Source organism: Lepidothrix coronata, unplaced genomic scaffold (assembly GCF_001604755.1).
Source record: "Lepidothrix coronata isolate B3197 unplaced genomic scaffold, Lepidothrix_coronata-1.0 Scaffold47, whole genome shotgun sequence".
NCBI classification, from domain to species: Eukaryota; Metazoa; Chordata; class Aves; order Passeriformes; family Pipridae; genus Lepidothrix; species Lepidothrix coronata.
In genome coordinates, this window is record NW_016690227.1 from 1158929 (window position 1) to 1176093 (window position 17165).

The 17165-nt window shown below is 38.1% G+C and overlaps 1 protein-coding gene across 8 annotated transcripts in view; it reads right to left on the bottom strand.

Annotated features, from left to right (window-relative positions):
- Positions 1-17165, bottom strand: part of DDC (dopa decarboxylase) — a 69297-nt gene extending 52132 nt beyond the window's left edge. For 5 of the 8 annotated variants that reach the window (XR_001874794.1, XM_017814945.1, XM_017814943.1 and 2 more), the window contains exon 1: positions 16974-17165. The gene's annotated coding sequence lies outside the window, so the exon portion shown is untranslated. Of the gene's footprint in view, positions 1-1084; positions 1148-16597; positions 16693-16973 lie in introns of those variants that run through there. The other 3 variants (XM_017814944.1, XM_017814940.1, XM_017814941.1) reach the window with 2 other exon arrangements.

A 17165-nucleotide genomic window follows, 5' to 3' on the forward strand; every position in this document is an offset into this window, starting at 1 on the left:
AAAAGGGGAAAAGAGGAAAAGGAGAGCAAATGAAGAGAGAGATACATTTGATACATTACAATTTTATGTGTGCCTGTTCTCCAGTTCATCAAAGTAAAATAAACAGCTAACATAATAAAATCTTTTAGCAGCTCCTATTATTAAATACAGACAGGAAGAACACATAGACACGTTAATAGCACCTAAAACTGATAGCTGTATTTGCTCAAAAAAAACTAATAACTCTGTATCTTTCCAATAAATGAGAAAAGTGCATTTTCTATTCTGCCAACTGATTGTTGTGGAACAAAATGTAATTTAAAGGCTCATGGTGCTACAGTGACACCATTGAAGCTATTAGAACTTCCTGCTACTGAACCTAACTGAAGGCTTTTGCTACTGCTAAGCTAAACTTCTACGTTGGCAATGGGATATTGCCTGAAAAAGGACTGCAGGATGAATTTTATTTCAGCATGAGTAAAAAGGAACTGGATTTACTCTGTGCTTCTACCTTTGCAAAAGCCAAGAATTAGGAATATCTCTTAAATCCTCACATTTTATTTAAAAAATTACATTTTCCAGTTAGAAGTTGCTTACTGTATTCATTGCTGTCATTGGCACAGAGTCTGCAACTTCGTAATTTTCCCTTCTGAGGTCTTACTATAGTGATGGGAAAGGGTTATTTCTGAGGAAAACCTCATCCTAAAAAGTTATGAGTTTAATTTATCTTGAAATTTTATTATTCAAAATATTTGGCAGTAAATTTCCCAAGGTCTACTTGGTTATTCCAAGCACTCCTGTATTTGGAAAGACAAGATACAAACTTTTTGGATACATGGGATTCTGCATAAATGTATATAAGCAGTTATAGCTGACATACAGCAGATGTAAAAAGAAGCAAAATCAAAATGAGAGGTACACGATACATTGTGCAAACTTAGATTAAAAATAAATGCTTTTCTTTTTATTATTATGCCTAAAATAACACAAGCTGGCTGTTTATTAGCTGAGCTCCCACTCTCAGTAACCAATTGTTGCATTAATCCAAATGTACCTACTTGAATTTAATAACCACAAAGCCTTAAGGACAAAGAATGTTACTTACACAGAGTTGGTTTTTCCTTCTCCTCTGTCTTTCTCACTGTCTTTCTTTGCTCCTCTGTCACAGCTATAAAGTGGAGAGGATGCAGTTGCCTGCATATATAGGCAGAGTATCCGTGTCCCTTCAGCCTATCAGAGCCAAGGGCTTTGCACTGAACATGCAGAAGCAGCATCTCTCCCTCCTCCCACACCTCCTCCAAAATATACTCAGCAAAAAAAAAACCACATGAAAGGCAGACGGATCTGATCGAGAAGCGGCCACTGCCTGCTTAACTATGGAGTGGTGTGTGCTTTCTTCCTGGGACTCCATTAACAAGTCTGAGCTCATTACAGTGAGTGATCACATGCGCCCGCTCTGTGTTACACACTCCAGGACGTTTCTGCTGAGGCTGCTGCTGTAAGAGCACATGCTTTGATCCACTTGGTGAAACATTATTTCCAGAAAACAAACACAGATATGACTGAAATACCACTTAGGTGACTGCTAATTCTGAACAGGTATATATGTGGGATTAACATCCCTGGATATGCTTTATCCAACTTCTTTCAGTTTCTCTCTTTCATCATATGTATACTTAGAAGCAATACTAAGTGTTCAAGACTTGTTTTCCTATTCTAAAAGTTTTATGTGGAGTTCTCTTTCCCAGATGAATCCAGGTAACTTCCTCTCATTTTTATGGTGGTTCAAGTTAATTAAAAAAAAAATACTATCAGCATTTCATAGTCCTGATCAGCTTATAGCCAGGTAGCATCGCAGATTTGGGACAGTCACTGCTCCTACACCAGTCTCCAGTACACTGCAGTCTTACAGCCAACCTTTTTGTGAAGGAGGAAGAAGCCCTGGCTGTCATATATTTTAAAACTGTCGTGGCTGTGTTTTCTCTTCTAGTGTTATAAGACCAAATACAACTCCACTACAATTCTGGAAGAGTCTATTCAAAATAAAAACAGGACCTAAACTCCACATGTCAACTTGCTAGTTCCACTACGCTTGTTGTGCTAGATATTATTGTGTGATGTGACTTGCATTCTCAGTGCCCAGACTGGCTGCTGTAATGATTTGTCTATGATCTTGAAATGCATCAAGAAATCTCAGAGTCAGTTGCTAGTGACTCTGTTGTTTTGGGTTTTTTTCCACAGCAAATCAACTCCTGAGCGTTCAGAGTCACAGTCTCGATATATTGGGAACCCATAAGAAAACAAATGTTTTGGATACTTCTCCTATTTTTTCTTTCTCCCTGAATTTGACTGAAAAAGGCTGAAAATTCAAAATTTGTTTTAAGGGTATAAGAGATGCAGAAACTGAAGACGTCTCTAGTAAACTTAAAGATAACTGAAATCTCACTTCAATGTTTCACCTAAATGGCTTGCACAAGGTAAATAACTTTCAAAGGAAACTAAAAATGGAAACTAAAATTAAGATTGGAGTACTAAAATTGTGGTTTCATCAGTGTTGAAATACCACCTGACATGTTTTTATTTTTCTGCTGTACCTGTAAATCTTCCTGAACAGAAAATAATCACATTTTCTTTTTTTTTTTTTTTTTAATTCCTCAGGAAGAAAAAGGAAATAAAGTGTCAGACGTACAACAGGCAAGCTGGAAAAGAGAAATTAAATGCACTTCTAAAAAGCATGTTCCATGCCTCTCTACAATTCTAGTAATTCTTCTGACTCCTACTACTTTCATAATTCTGATCATCAACTATTGGCAATACACAAATTTCGGCTTAACAGAATCTTTCTGTAGTGGACAAAAGCAAGATCACTAAGTTTTCTATCACAGGTGCTGACTAAGTCAGACCTGATGTGGCCCTCTGAATTTGCTCCAGATCCTTCAGTCTGCTGAAGGGCTTCAGGCTCTTTCACAGAGAATGACTTCTTTTACTGCTGAAACACAGTGAATAGAGATCTCCCCTTTACTGTCAAACTGTGTCAAAATTCAAGATAGAAGTGCGTGAGAAATAACAGATGATCCCAAAAGGTTTAAAGGCCTGGGGTTGTTGGTAAGCAACCAACAGACTGCATTATTCACACCTAACAAGAGACAAGCTTCAATATGTTTTTTGCACATGGAGGTATGTCACCCTGATGATGATATATAATGGTACTGTGCCCATGCAGTAATGGTATCAATTTCTTACCATTGCTGAACCCTTTGGTTTGCAAACAAGGTGGGAGAGATAATGTGTTTGAACAGGAGGCTTCAGCACAGCACCGGAAAACAATGCAGACAACCTGTTTTCAGTGACTTTGCAGTCCCATTGTCAGTTCAAGTGCAAAGACATGGATCAAAGCAGAGGAGGTTGTACCCGCTTTCTAATAGTTTTTACCTCTTCCACCACTGTACAATGAAGGTTAGAAATGAAAATGCAGTTTTCCCAGGCTTTCAGTCCAGTCACGATTAGATGATTTTACACTCAACTTTATTTTTCCCTCACCTGAATAGCCTGACACTTATCATATGTTAGCCTCCTGGTATGGCTCTAGTTACTAAATTTGATCAAGGTATGTTTGTGCTGTAGCTCACTGAGCCTAACATTATTTGAACAATACTGTTCTAAGCTATAACATGAAGAGCTTTTAATTGACTCAGATATCATCAGTACTTTAGATATTGAGAAAATAATTTGAAACAACTCATTAGAAATTGTATTAGCACAATGTTTGTGCCTGTTTTCCACATTTGGCATAAAAGGAACAGTCACTGTTGCCTAAGCATAAGAAAAAACACTGGTTTGTTGCTTAATATTTGGTTTTATCTGTAGCACAGGGATGCTATTTGGAGGCTGAAGGCCTTTTTTTCCTGTTTTCCTTGCTGTTGCTCCTTCAAAGAGAGAACAGTAGTAGAGCCCCATTTTTGTCTTTTTTTCCTCCACCCAATATTTTCTTCTATGAATGTAAAAATACCAGTAATGAAAAAGAAAGTTATCTACGAAAAGGTAAAAGAAAACAAAAAAAAAAAACCTTGAAAATCACTCAGATGTACTGGAATGAAAAGTCCTTATATGTTCCATAAACAAGGTCCAAATCTGCATAAGCCATAAGGATGGGACAAGACAGAAGAGAATGTTTTAACCAAAATGTGCAACTAATAATTTTCTGAATTAAACAAAGGGTGCCTTTCCTTTGGAAGAAAGTAAGAATTAAATAAAGCCTTCAGACACAAATAGATGGATTACTTGCAACGTATGAGGATAAAACCTAAGTCTCCTGCAGAACATAAGTAGACTTTGCAACAGATTAGCCAGGAGATGAATCTCAGACACTGCTGACAAACTGGGAAAGTAACTATCCTCTCTTTCATGAATATTTTATGTGTGACTTGTTTTCCCTGTTCAGTTCCTATTGCTGTCTGTATGAACATGTGAAGGTAAACCAAAGAAGGATAAAAAGGAACTGCTAACGAAGTGAACATGGACACAGACTGAAACACACAGCTTCAGAAGAGCTACTGTACCACTTGCTGGTTCGAGGCAGCCTGAGCACATTACTCTTAGAGAAGCAAGCCTACCGAAAAGAGAGAGGTTGTGATGAACTGAAGAAGTGTCAACAGAAAAACTGACAGGCTGTGAAGAGTCGCAGAGACAGTGAGAGCAGGCTGCAATCACAGTAGGCAGATTCTTCCAATAAAGAGATAGGAATAGCTTCTGCTGTGAGCTGAGATGTGCTTACCTAGAGGCGTAGGCACTGCCAGGGCACTCGTCCAGCCGTGTATTGCTCGCAGAGAGAATTTTCTCAAGCATTGATTACTGTGAGCCTCACAGGGGCTGTGGCTGATAGATGAACTGCTATCAGGGCTTAAATCTGCTATGAAGACCTCATATTAGAAAAGCAAGTTATAGCAGTTAATTTATGAATGGAATAGTCCACTGTGCAGATGAAAAGACAGACCCAGATGAGGCATGAAGAAGATGGCTTGAAATACAGGGGGAACGTAATACAGCACTTGTTCTTACGCAAGTGATTTGTTTGGATCACTGTTTGCAAAGATATCAAAGAACACCTAACAGTCGAGAAGACATTTTGTCACTGACTGTGATTAATGCCTTGTCATGACGGCCATGCACTACCATGCCCTACTTGCAAAAAGCTTCGAAGAGCATTTGTCACCCGTGTAAGCCTTGAGTCACTCTTTATAGGATGAGAACAACACTAGTCTCCCCATAAAAAACCTGTTGGTGCCCAGCTTTCTCAGATTACAGCAAATACTACGACAAGGGATCACTCTGGTGTTTCTTGCCCTTCCTCCCTGTCAGCTTTGCCGCAAAGGTGTCCTTGGCTCTCCTTCAGTCTGTGCTAACACCTGCACCTTTCTAGAAAAGACCAATGCAAATCTTCTGAAGACTTTATGCTTATATAATATAAAATGTGCTGAATACATGGACTTTCTCCAAGAAAGAGAAACTACCTTACACATATAAAAAACCTAGAGCTCCAGAGAACTGAATGGGAACTGAACCTTCCACATGCACAGGTCTCTCTGGTCATGGACACACATTGACAGCTGAACCAATAAGTAAAGTAATGTTTGCTACCTTCTGCTGTGGATTACTGTCCTTGCCTCAGAGGTGGGAGTGATATATGCACACATCTAAACAGCTTGTGCAGGAAGACACCTTTACACTAAGATGACAGCTTTCCAGTGGAGCCATGTGACCCGTATATGCCCTGCTCCTGACTCCAGGTAATATGGTTAGCATAACCAACACCATTTCCTAAGACAAACAGCCATAAAATGTGTGCTAATCATGCATCATCTCCTCCTCTTTTCCCCTTTTCAACACTGTAGTTGTCACCAACATGTGATGACCGCCATTATAGAACAGCCAGATTCCCTGGCAGCGTTGCGAAAAAACTATCTGCCCACCAAGCACTGCTGCCAGGATGTGGTGTCGCCTGTTAGGGAACACAGAAGTGTAACAGTACATGAAATATTGTCCATAAAATCAAGCAGTCGCAAGTCCTGATGCTGGACAGCAAAACCTGTGATCCCCCAGTGGCCCGGGATGCAGCTACCATTGTTTTCTCCCTCTGAAGACTGAGTGACTCATGTTCTTTTGGGTAAAGTCTGAGTCCAGATTACGATTATTGTATCATGCACCTGTTACTTAGAGTTTGACACGATCTGCAGAGAGTCCAAATGACTAAAAGTGTAAGTAATTAAAGACTCCATACAGTAAGAAAGCTCATTACTCATTACACTCACTACTAGAAATTTTGCTTAAAGGAAAGTATAATAATTCATAAAAACTTTGTACAACAATAAGCTATGCTAAATGCTAAAAATTGTAGATAAAACTAAACTATGTTGAAAAGTATGTATTTTATGTAATAATAAAAGTCTAATTGTATCTAAAACCCTGGGGCCAATTCTCATTCTACCAAAGACCCCTAAAAGAACCTGTCTGTCCCTGTGGCATTAGGTGACAGAGCCACCAAGTGTTCACACGATCCCTCCTGCCAGCTCCACAAGAAAGGCAATCATCTCCAGCTAGGAGGGAAAACAGTGTGCCAGAGAAGATAACAGCTTAAGCTGCTGCAGGTAGCTTCACCAAAGTGCAGCCAGCCATATCCCCACTCAGAACTGCCTGCCATCTGTTCTCCTTATGATCTTGTTCCCTTCCACACTTCAGATAATCACAGCTTCCACATTACCACTAGGAGAGGCAGGCTCTCATTTAGGCAGGATTTACATGCGACTGGCAGAGATAGGCAGTTAAATAAGAAGGACAGTCCAATGTATTCACTACATTTATGCTCAGAGACCTCAGTTCAAGTTCTTGCTTTCAAGTACAGATGTAAGCCTTTGCTGTATGCTGTGCAATTCTGGGTAAGTTCTCAGATGAATTTTCCATAAAATCTTTTGCTAGAAAGGGTTGTTCTCTTCCATCTTATTTTTCTGTGCTAACACATTTGGCTCCAGCTGAATTTGGAATCCAAACAGCCTTAATCTAGGCCAGGTTTAAAGTGGCAGCACTGAACTCTGCCAGAACTCTGGCAGAGTGTCTCCGGTCAGAGGCATAGGTTTTGAACCTCTTCGTTCTGAGGTCAGTTGTTGCCAGTCCAGAAGCAACCTGCCTTCACAGCAGTCTGACATTCTGCATCGTTCTCTGAAAGACAATCTAGGAAAGTTTGGGAAATTTTGAGATTTCTGGTTTTTTCCCTCCTGCCAACTCTTAAAAAAACCCTATCTCCTTTATTTAGGAGAGATCTTGATCTGTATAGTCTTAAGAGACATCTCTTCTACCCCTACCATCTCTACTTTTTTCAGCAGAAAGTGGTTTAGAAATGTAACTTTTCACTCTTCTTCAGTGTTTAGAGAATACAGAATGGAGGAAAAATATGCTTAGGGAAGGAGAATCACTACCACATTTTATGTTACATACATTGAAACAAGATACCTTACCTGCCTATAGCTTCTGCTGAATTCTAGAGGATACTTTTTCTCTTTCAACAACACACCAGTCTAAACCTATTCCTGTTGCCCACTGAAGCAAACCTTAAGAAAACTCTTCTGTATCTGAATAGTGAATTATTTAATAGCAGTTAACATTTTACATTGGTTGCTAATTTTCCTTCTTAATGTGTATGTTCAGCATGTAAAATCACACTAATCTTTCACCAAAATTATGATTTATTTACTTTATCTTACGCAATAATAAACTCATACCCAGGTCAGTAGTCCACATTTTATGTTACTGTAATCTTCAAGAAGAACTGAAGTAATTCATTTACTATATAAAAAAAGCCTAAGATTCTTCAGCTGTGAGTAAAATGCATATCAAACACATTCCAAGCCTGAAACATTTAAGATAAAGGAAATACCTCAATGTGATGTGAAACGACGGATGAATTACATGATCTCCTTACTTTCTATTCACTGAAAAACAACCCCATGAGAAATAGTGCTATACATTCAATGGATACTCACAAAGAAAAGTTGGTTTTTACCAATCCTAGAATAGCAAGCTGTCACAAAAAGCCCGACAGTATTTCTGGATCCTCAAAACAATACACTTCTCTTCAGCTCTGCAGCTTACAGCTCTGCTGGCTGCTACTGCTGCTACCCAGGAAGACAAGCTGTAAAACCATGATGACAAGGTGACCAGAAGCGTCCTCAACTAGCATGTGGAAGAAGACTGGGGAATAAGAGATCCAGAACCTGTGTTAAGACTCAAAACATTTGCTATGGCTCTGCCTGTTGAATTTGGAATAGAGATAGGTGGAGCTGTGGGTTTTCTTACAGTGAAGCTGAATTCACATCCTCATCAGGCATCTAAACTTAATTTTTTTCCCCCAGGAAAAATGAGCTGAATATTGTGATTGGGATCAAACTGGTAGTGTAGAGGCACTGTGCAGTGAAGCAGAGAATGATGTACAAATTACAGCAGAGGACACAACCTCCTCTACTCACAGCTCAGTTACACTCCATTATCTAGCACTACCCATTTCATACTTCTCTCTGTTTGTCCTGTTAAATATCTATTGAATAAGCCATTTTTATTCATAAGATTTCCTATTTGGTTAAAAAGATAACCCTTCTGCTGTTTTTCAAACAAATGAATGGTGCTTCTACATCTACATTTATTCTGTTTTCCTTCCAGTTTCGCTTTACAGGTACTTTTCTGGAGAAAAAGAATGTTTTATTCTGCTTTGAATACAACAAATTTTGATGTATCATCTTAGTAATTTTGAAACATTTCCACAACTTATCAGAGGCTTCTGTTATTAAAGTAACCACCAGTTTTCTGTAGGAACTGTATTTTTTCAAAAAAACAATCCTCTCCTGAAAACAAGTAATGGATTCACTTCTAACATGGAATAGTGCTGAGCAGTAGAGACTGCAAAAAGCTGACAAATCAAAACCTGGTAGCAAGGTCAGCTATATAAGATGTGATAATCTTTTTATTTTAATTATGTTGTAGTAACACGATGCAATAACATTCAAAGCTTCAGAATAGCACATCTTTGTTCACACACTTTTTTTTTGTAATTTATGTACCAAACGTACATGCACTAAAAAGAAATATTTAAAAGCAATGTGCAGCAAATAGCCTTGATAGCCTTGTTCTTAAAAAGAACTTGTGATGGAACTCTATGCTAGAAACAAGCCAAGAAAAATTAAAGATGTGTGAATATGCCTTTCCTAGTAAAACAGCACAAGTGTATAGGTCCACCAAGGAACCTGTAGAACATCAAGATCATGATAAGTTTCAAAATCAATGAAACATCCAAGTTATAGATGACTTTCTAAATAAAACGATAACCAAAAGGTGGGTTTTTAACAGCCATTTTCAACAACAGAAAAAATAAGAACAGTTGAGAAAGAAGGTGCTAGCAGACAGTACTTACTGATCTGTAATAACTTTTTTTATTTTGTAGGATTAGTAACATTGGTTTCCCTATACAACCTTTAATATCTAACTCCTTCTGCCAGATATGATATTTTACCCAAATTTATGAGCATTTAAAATGGACTACTCATAAAGACGTATTAAGTCAAAAATTGTTGCTCCAAAAGGGCACAATGTATTTTTAAGAAATATATATTCAAAAGGATAAGAAATGTGTTCTTGAAAAATTAGAAAAACATTGCCAGAGGAACTCCAAAATGAAACAACAACTGTAGCAAATAACAAACGACATTTTTTGTTGTTTTTTTCTAGCCTTGGAAGGAAACATGAGGAACCCACAGTAGTAGCAAATGAGTAGTTCACCACTCAATCTTAAAGTCATTTAAGGACTAGTACGCAATTAATTACTGGGCTGAACAGAACAATATTCAACATCGTAACAAATTACTGTAATGGTAAAAAAAAATTATTTTTTTTTTAAAAAAGGAAGATTAAATGGACAAACAATAGGTTTGCATCTCAGATTCTCAAATAGTGCTAGAATGGAAATCACCTAAAGGTAGGAACACACTTATTACGATGTACAATAGAAATATGTATCAATAACCTTGAAAAGAAGGAGGCAGAGGTAGGTGTAAGAACAACCCTGGGCATGAATTCACACAACAGTTGTGTGCCGTGGGCAGATATTCTTGAGATCAGCCTTATAACTAGCTGAGCTGCTGATGCAGCTACAGAGAATCCTTACACTTACATATAATCATAATAATGTATTCTATTTTTTGTGCCTTATGTTTCATTAGCACGAAACACATTTGTAAGACTCTGGGTTTTACTTTTTGAATTCAAACTTTTCATTATAATAAATGTTATTTTCAGTAGCCTAACACAACAAGGCACCTATCCTGGTAGGTGTGGCAGGCCTCAGAGTGTGGTCCTGCAATACTTGCTCGGGAATTAACACCTTTGTACCTGGTCTCCAGGTATCTAAAGATAATGGCACAATATGGGCCCATTTAAAAGCTGGCAAGGCAGACAAATGAGGAGACAAGTCGTCGCCTCAGTGAGCAGTGCCAAGGAAAAAAATTCTGGCATGTACAAGGCAACAGAAAACAGGAGAGAGAGTGTGTGAGGCACCTGTCATGTTAGCAATTAGCAAATGAAGGACTTTGTAGAGTCTGGAAAGATCTTGTAACAGAAGCTTAACAAATATAAGCATGAATTTACACAGCTACCTGAATAAAGGCTGTATGTCATCAGCCTCAACAAAAAAGGAAGGTATGACTAAATAATTAAATAAACTCTAGGATATGATAAAAAGAAGGATTCTAAGGATGGATGCCAACATTAGATATAAATTTCCTTGGAGGAAAAAGAATACTGAAGAAACAGAAGTTTATGCCATAAGAAAAAAGATTAAAATGCTAAAAAAGTATTAAAAAAGGAAAACCATGGGAGTATGTATAACGTGCATCCAGTTAGAGGTTGCTGCTTTTTCTGCTGACTCAGGCCACAGAGCCAGTGGTGAAACCACTCAGAACTGCAGCATGACCCTGCTGCTAAGCTGGTGACTGCCTAGGGATGCCTGTACTGGCACTCCACTTGGGTTGTGAGCTGTTTTCTATTTGAGTAAGACAATTCCTTAAAGCTATGCTTATGCTATTATTATTCATCAGTGCTTTCTATTACTTAATTGGTTAGTTTGAATTAATCAGCTTAATTAAGGTAAATGTAAACAAAAAAAATATTTTGTCTCAGAACTTATATTTCTGGGCAATGATAATTCCATATCTCCATTTGTTATAAAGTTTGACCGTATACAACACTTTATCATTGTTACTCTTTATTAAATAGTGTTAAGTACAATCATACAGAGGTTTCCAAGCACTCACAATCAAGTATTTTCTCTGATTCTACATTGTAATACTAAATTTTATTTACACATTATTTTGGAAACTTAGTGATATGAAGGAGTCTTCCTCATAGATTAAGATCACCACTAGAGGTGCTTTTAATTATTAACCTTTTACTATTTAATATGAAAACATCTGTAACACCTTCCTACTTTCTACTTTTCATGACAGAAGTTTCAAAAAGATATTCTCTAGTCATCGTTTCTTTCCTTCCAAAGATCAGGTTTTCTGTTCCCTGGGCGTTTCCACTTGCTATGCAAATTCTGTAAAATTAACTGGTCTTTTATACTTGAGTAGAAAATATTATCATCTTACAAAACATCTTCAGTATGTGTCAGTAACCATGGGCAACAGACCACAGAATCACAGAATGGGTCTGGTTAGACAGGACCACAGTGAGTCATCTGGTCCAGCCTCCCTGCTCAAGCAGGGCTGTCCTACAGCATGTGGCACAGGATTGTGTCCGTCAGTTCTTGAATATCTCCAGTGAGAAAGACTCCAGAGCCTGTCTGAGCAATCTGTTCCAGGGTAGAGTCACGCACACAGTAAAGAAATTCTTCCTCATGTTCAGGTGGAACTTCCTGTGCTTCAGTTTCTGCCTGTTGCCTCCTATTCTATTGCTCAGCACCATGAAGAAGAGCTCCATCCTCTTGAAACCCTCCCTTCAGATACTTACAGACATTGATGAGATCCCCTCTAAGTCATCTCTGAGAGCCAGCTCCTCGGCCTGTCCTTTAAAGAAAATACACACAATATTTCTCTTTCTCTCCCACAAATTCTCTTAGATGTTAGTTTATCTTGTTATAGTACAGGCTTATGCATCATCTCCCATCTCAGACCTGTCACTACCCATCACTACAGTGAATATTCCCCCTGGTCCATTCTTTCTATGACCCATCTCAATCACAGTTCCTGCCAAGGAGGTCTCTTAGACTTCTCTTCCTCAACTGCCTAAAATATATGAAAGTCGCAATACCTGGGGGCTTTTATATTTGTTAGTAAGATATGAAAGCTTGCAGTGAAAGAGTATCATCCCACCACCCCATCCCACTCCCCCCTCTTTTTCTTTTCCTATTAAAGATGCAGCCATAGGAACTGGGGAGGAGAGCTAGGAATGTCACATCTTGAATAGTCAGTACAGAGTTGCAGGAAGCTCAGTAACATTAATTCTGAAGTAACAGCACACAAAGGGGGGAAAATATCTTAAGGGTCAAACTAATGGACTTAGTCTAAGCAATCTTGGTGGCACTGTTGAATGAAAACCTCTGTTTAGTAAGTAGTATGATCAAAAATAGCAAGAAGTTTGAATCAAGTAAGAACAAGTCAGTGAGTTATATGAAAAATATTCTAGGGACTTTCGATCAATTGTTGGAACAGTTCTGGAATATTCAATATTCTCTCAGATTTTCACTTTCAAAGAGGCTTCACTGCCGTCCTGAAGTGTAAGAGAAGATTTTTCTTCAAAGACACTTATGCCCTCCTCTAGGGAAGATTCAAATGAGTGGACCTGGATAGCTTTGAAAACAGAACAACATGAGGGAAACCAAGGAAAGGATAAGGGAATGAAAGAGTAAAGGGAGAAGATAAAGAACTTCTTTCTGTTTTTCAAATTTTAAAAGCCCAAGAGAAATTACTTAGGGAAATTAAAGAGAGCAGATTAAAAACAGACAGAAGGAAACACTTTTTCACATAATGTGTGGTTAAAACTGCAGAAAATATAATTACCACAGGAAGAATTACAGTCAAAAACTCAGCAAGATTCTGACGGGTCTGCAGATGTATAAGGATATCAAACATATCAAGAGCAATTTAAAGCTGCTGGAAGGCACATGTATTTCTTCAGGGAAACTGTCCAAGCATTTCAAAACTGCACAGACATGTGCTAATCAGAGTGAGATACAAAGAACAAGGTCTCCGTGAGATAATGCATCTACAGGATGCCATTAAAGAAATGTCACCTCCTCCTAAATCCTTTGCATTCATTCTCTCTCCCTCCCTTTAAAGAAACAGCACAGAAAGGGACAATATCAGCCCCACTGAAAGACCATTTTGTTTAGGGTATTGTCTGAGCTGAAAAGGTGTCTGCCAGCCATCTCCCCAGCACGCTGGCATTTCAGCAGCCTTCAGAGTGTCCCATGTATCTGGAAATGTATATGCGCCTTGAAATTTATATACCTGGTTCTACAATTAGCTGGATGCTTTCTAATTTTATGAGCTCAGATTGTTTTTAAAAGCAGAAAGCACCATATGCAGTATCTCTGTAATTTCCCATCTTGCTTTTTTACATGACTAAGTAGTCACAGTAATGATGCTTGTTTCTTTTTATGTTACATCATGTTAACTGTACCTGCACTGTCATGTGTCAGAGAAAAAATCTAAAACTGTGAAGTCTTTTTCATTCAAATGAAACAATTTGTCAACAGCACAACTGAGTACAAATGACGTCAAAACAGAGGGGAGTGTTATAAGCAACTTAACAGTAGCATTACTCTGATGCTGAATTTATAGCCTTCCTAAACAATACACTCCAGTGCATTTTTTTTCTAGGATCTCTTTTTCCCCCAGATTTATTTACATTTCCCCTCTGTTATTTACATCCCATCCACTAAGCAGGAAGAGGTTATTCCCTTCCTTTTTGCAGCTTCCTTGTATGTATTTCAACATGCTGCTCTAGTCCTTGAACTCCAAATTATATGACAGTAACGCTGACACCAGAGATTGATGTAACCTTAGCAGTCAGATGGTACTTGGTATACAAAAAAAAAAAGAATTTTCTGAAGCATAAGGAATGTCACAAACCTAAGTCTGGCACCATTGGCTTGAAACTCTGAAATGCTAATAATAACGCTGGCTTAGGGTTATTATTATTGCAGCTTCTACTGAAATGCACAGTTGCTGTTATTATGGCTTCCATTGTCTCCAGTGTTAAGATCAGAAGAGTCCCATGTCCTCTCTCCTTATCCTCCTTTCAGTGACAGAAACCTCTCCATGTTATCTTTGTTCAAATCACTTCAGAATCTTCCTAACTTCTCTACTTCATATCCAGGCTTGTAGAGATAGGCTGTATGTAACAGGGGGGAGATAACATCCTCTATAGGGACTGTTTGATAGGTTACACAGCACTGGCATCACATCTTTGCCTTCAAATCATCCCATGTTCCTACACTGAGACTTATAGCATGGCATTTCACTGATAAAGAATCAATGAAAAAAATATCATGTGGTGCCATTAATCCTCACATCAGTCATCTTCTTAGAGACAAAATCTCTCTCACTGTCTGCCTTTGAAATTGTAAAGAATAAACTTAGGAATAAAGTAATACATCTGACATAATACAAGAATAGCAGCATTAAACTACATTTGACTCCCTAGAAACCATCTAATTCCTTTGAAAACATACAACCAGGAAAGATAAAACTAATTTCTACTATATCTTGACAAAGCTTAACAAACTTTCCCTGAATTTTCAAACCAAATATTCCTTTCAAAGACAAGATGGGAGAAAAATGTTATTATTTAATAGTAAACTGTAAGAACAATCTTTTAAGTGTACAATGCTCTTGACAGCTCTCTAAGAACCCAGTACTAAAATCTGAATTTACCTTTCAAGTAATGACTACTTACCATAATATTTCTTCTCCTGTTTAGTTATTTGGTTTTGAATAGATGAAGATACAATCTACACAGGATCAAGAAAGACGGTGAAAAATGTACAACGAGACAGTTGCTGCATTCCAAATGTTCGCTACAGGTAATATATCTTTGCCAGGAGATAAAATATGTAAGCAGCACGAACATTAGCTAGATAGGGACAGAGGAACACTGGAGGACTGCATATATGCAGAGGCAACAGAATTAGTTGAGATGAATAACAGGATTGTGATTAGGATATGCTGGAAGTACGTTAAGGTTTTTTGTACAGGTTGGACTAATTTTTTTTTCACTTACCAGTGATGGAATTATGAAATACTGTTGGCCATATATTTTGCTGATTACACAACGTATTATCTCTGATTGAAAAATACATAAGAAGAATGAAGTGACCACTTTTTAATGTATAATGGAAGGAACAGAGTAAGAAACATACACTAAAGGGATGGCTGAAGCAACACAGAAATTTCCCATGGATACGTACCAACTGACCATTCAAAGAAACTCTTGGACAGCTTTAAACAACCTTTAGCAATTTTCTTTTCATTACAGTGTAACAACACACCATCTGAGCCACCATTACCCATCCCCTCACCAGCTTGTCTTGGCTCTGCACACTTCCCATGTGCTCAGCAGAAGCCAGCTGATTGGCAATGGGGCAAGGCAAAATATATCTCAAGTTTTCCGCACTTTCACAAGATTATAATCTTGTGAATGATGTGCCAGCTTGCAGCCACCTTTGAAAACTGCCCTGTCCCATCTCCTTACTCTCAAATATGATGTTTCAGCAACCTCTTTGTTATCAGAACTTCCATAATATCTTCTAAACAGGTGAATACATGAAACTTCTACCTACGCGAGTCCTGGTAATTCATTCTACTGTCTTCACAGTACAAGACACACAGGAGAGGTGACAGTCTCCGTTTTACCAGTGAAGCAACAGTTTTACCCCACTATGTGTGCAGCAAGGACATAGCTGTATAATTAAAAATCCACAGTCCACACCCTTAGTCTCAGTAAATCCCCTATTCATACAAAATTGCAAGAAATTCCAGTTTCCTCACTGGAATTGGAGATGCACTGGTGGGGGATCCACACTTTGAATGCCAGAATGCTCTTCCGTCAAGGGTCACGCACCCAAGGAAACCTTTCAGCATGTATCACAGCTATACTGGAAACTTGTTTTTCATCACACTTTCGTTAGAATATCTTTTTTTTCCCCTTTAATTTACCATTGACATAACAGAAAATTTCTGTAATGTAAATGGTAATTGGTAAAAACTGTCATTTTATTCCACCTTTCCTTTTCCAATTTTATATTTATGAATGGTAGTTCCAATTTCATTATCTTCTTGCTCTCTGAACCCTACCAGCGTTGAAGTAATTTTTGCTGTTTCACATTTAGCCCCACGTAAAATTGTAGTGTCAATTTATGGGGATGGCTCCAGTCCCTGTGTCATAAACAGGATCTCTACAAGAGGACAAGTCTAATGTGACACTGTTACAATGAAATAAAGCTACAGGACGAGGAGAACTAAATTTTCAAACAAATAATAACTTTTTTTCTGACCAAGTTTGAAAAGGTTAATAAAATTACCTTGTCAGCTGGGATTCAGCTCCAAGACTGCCCAATATACCATCACTTAGAGCTACTGCCATCCGTTCAGGCTTCTTCACTTTACCAGTAGTGACCTCAAGTCAATTTTTAGAAGCAGTTAAGAAGAGATTCCCTTAAAAATGTTGTGAATTGCAGAGTTTTGATCTCAAAATATAGTCAAGAATTCACAAAGTTTTAACAAAATTGGCTCAAAGCACATGTCAATTAAAATAGATTTACATCTAGCATATTATGCTGCACTTCTAAATGCTGACTAGCTTAATACTTAACACATTATGTGGACTTGTTGGATCAGATTATTTGGTGAAAGTGCAGAGGCAACTTGACTTTCAGACATTACCGAATTTATCCTTACCTGTTAAGAGATTTCACTCCTTTTCCAGGTACCTTGGAAGCAGGTATTTTCTGTGGTTCTCTTATAGTCTCCCACCCTGTGAGGAAGACGTTACCAGAAGTGGCTAAGGAATTTTAACCTCAAGAAATTTATAAGGATTTTCCAGTGACTAATCTGGTCTTCACTTCTGCTGTGCTCACTCTGCACTCTTTC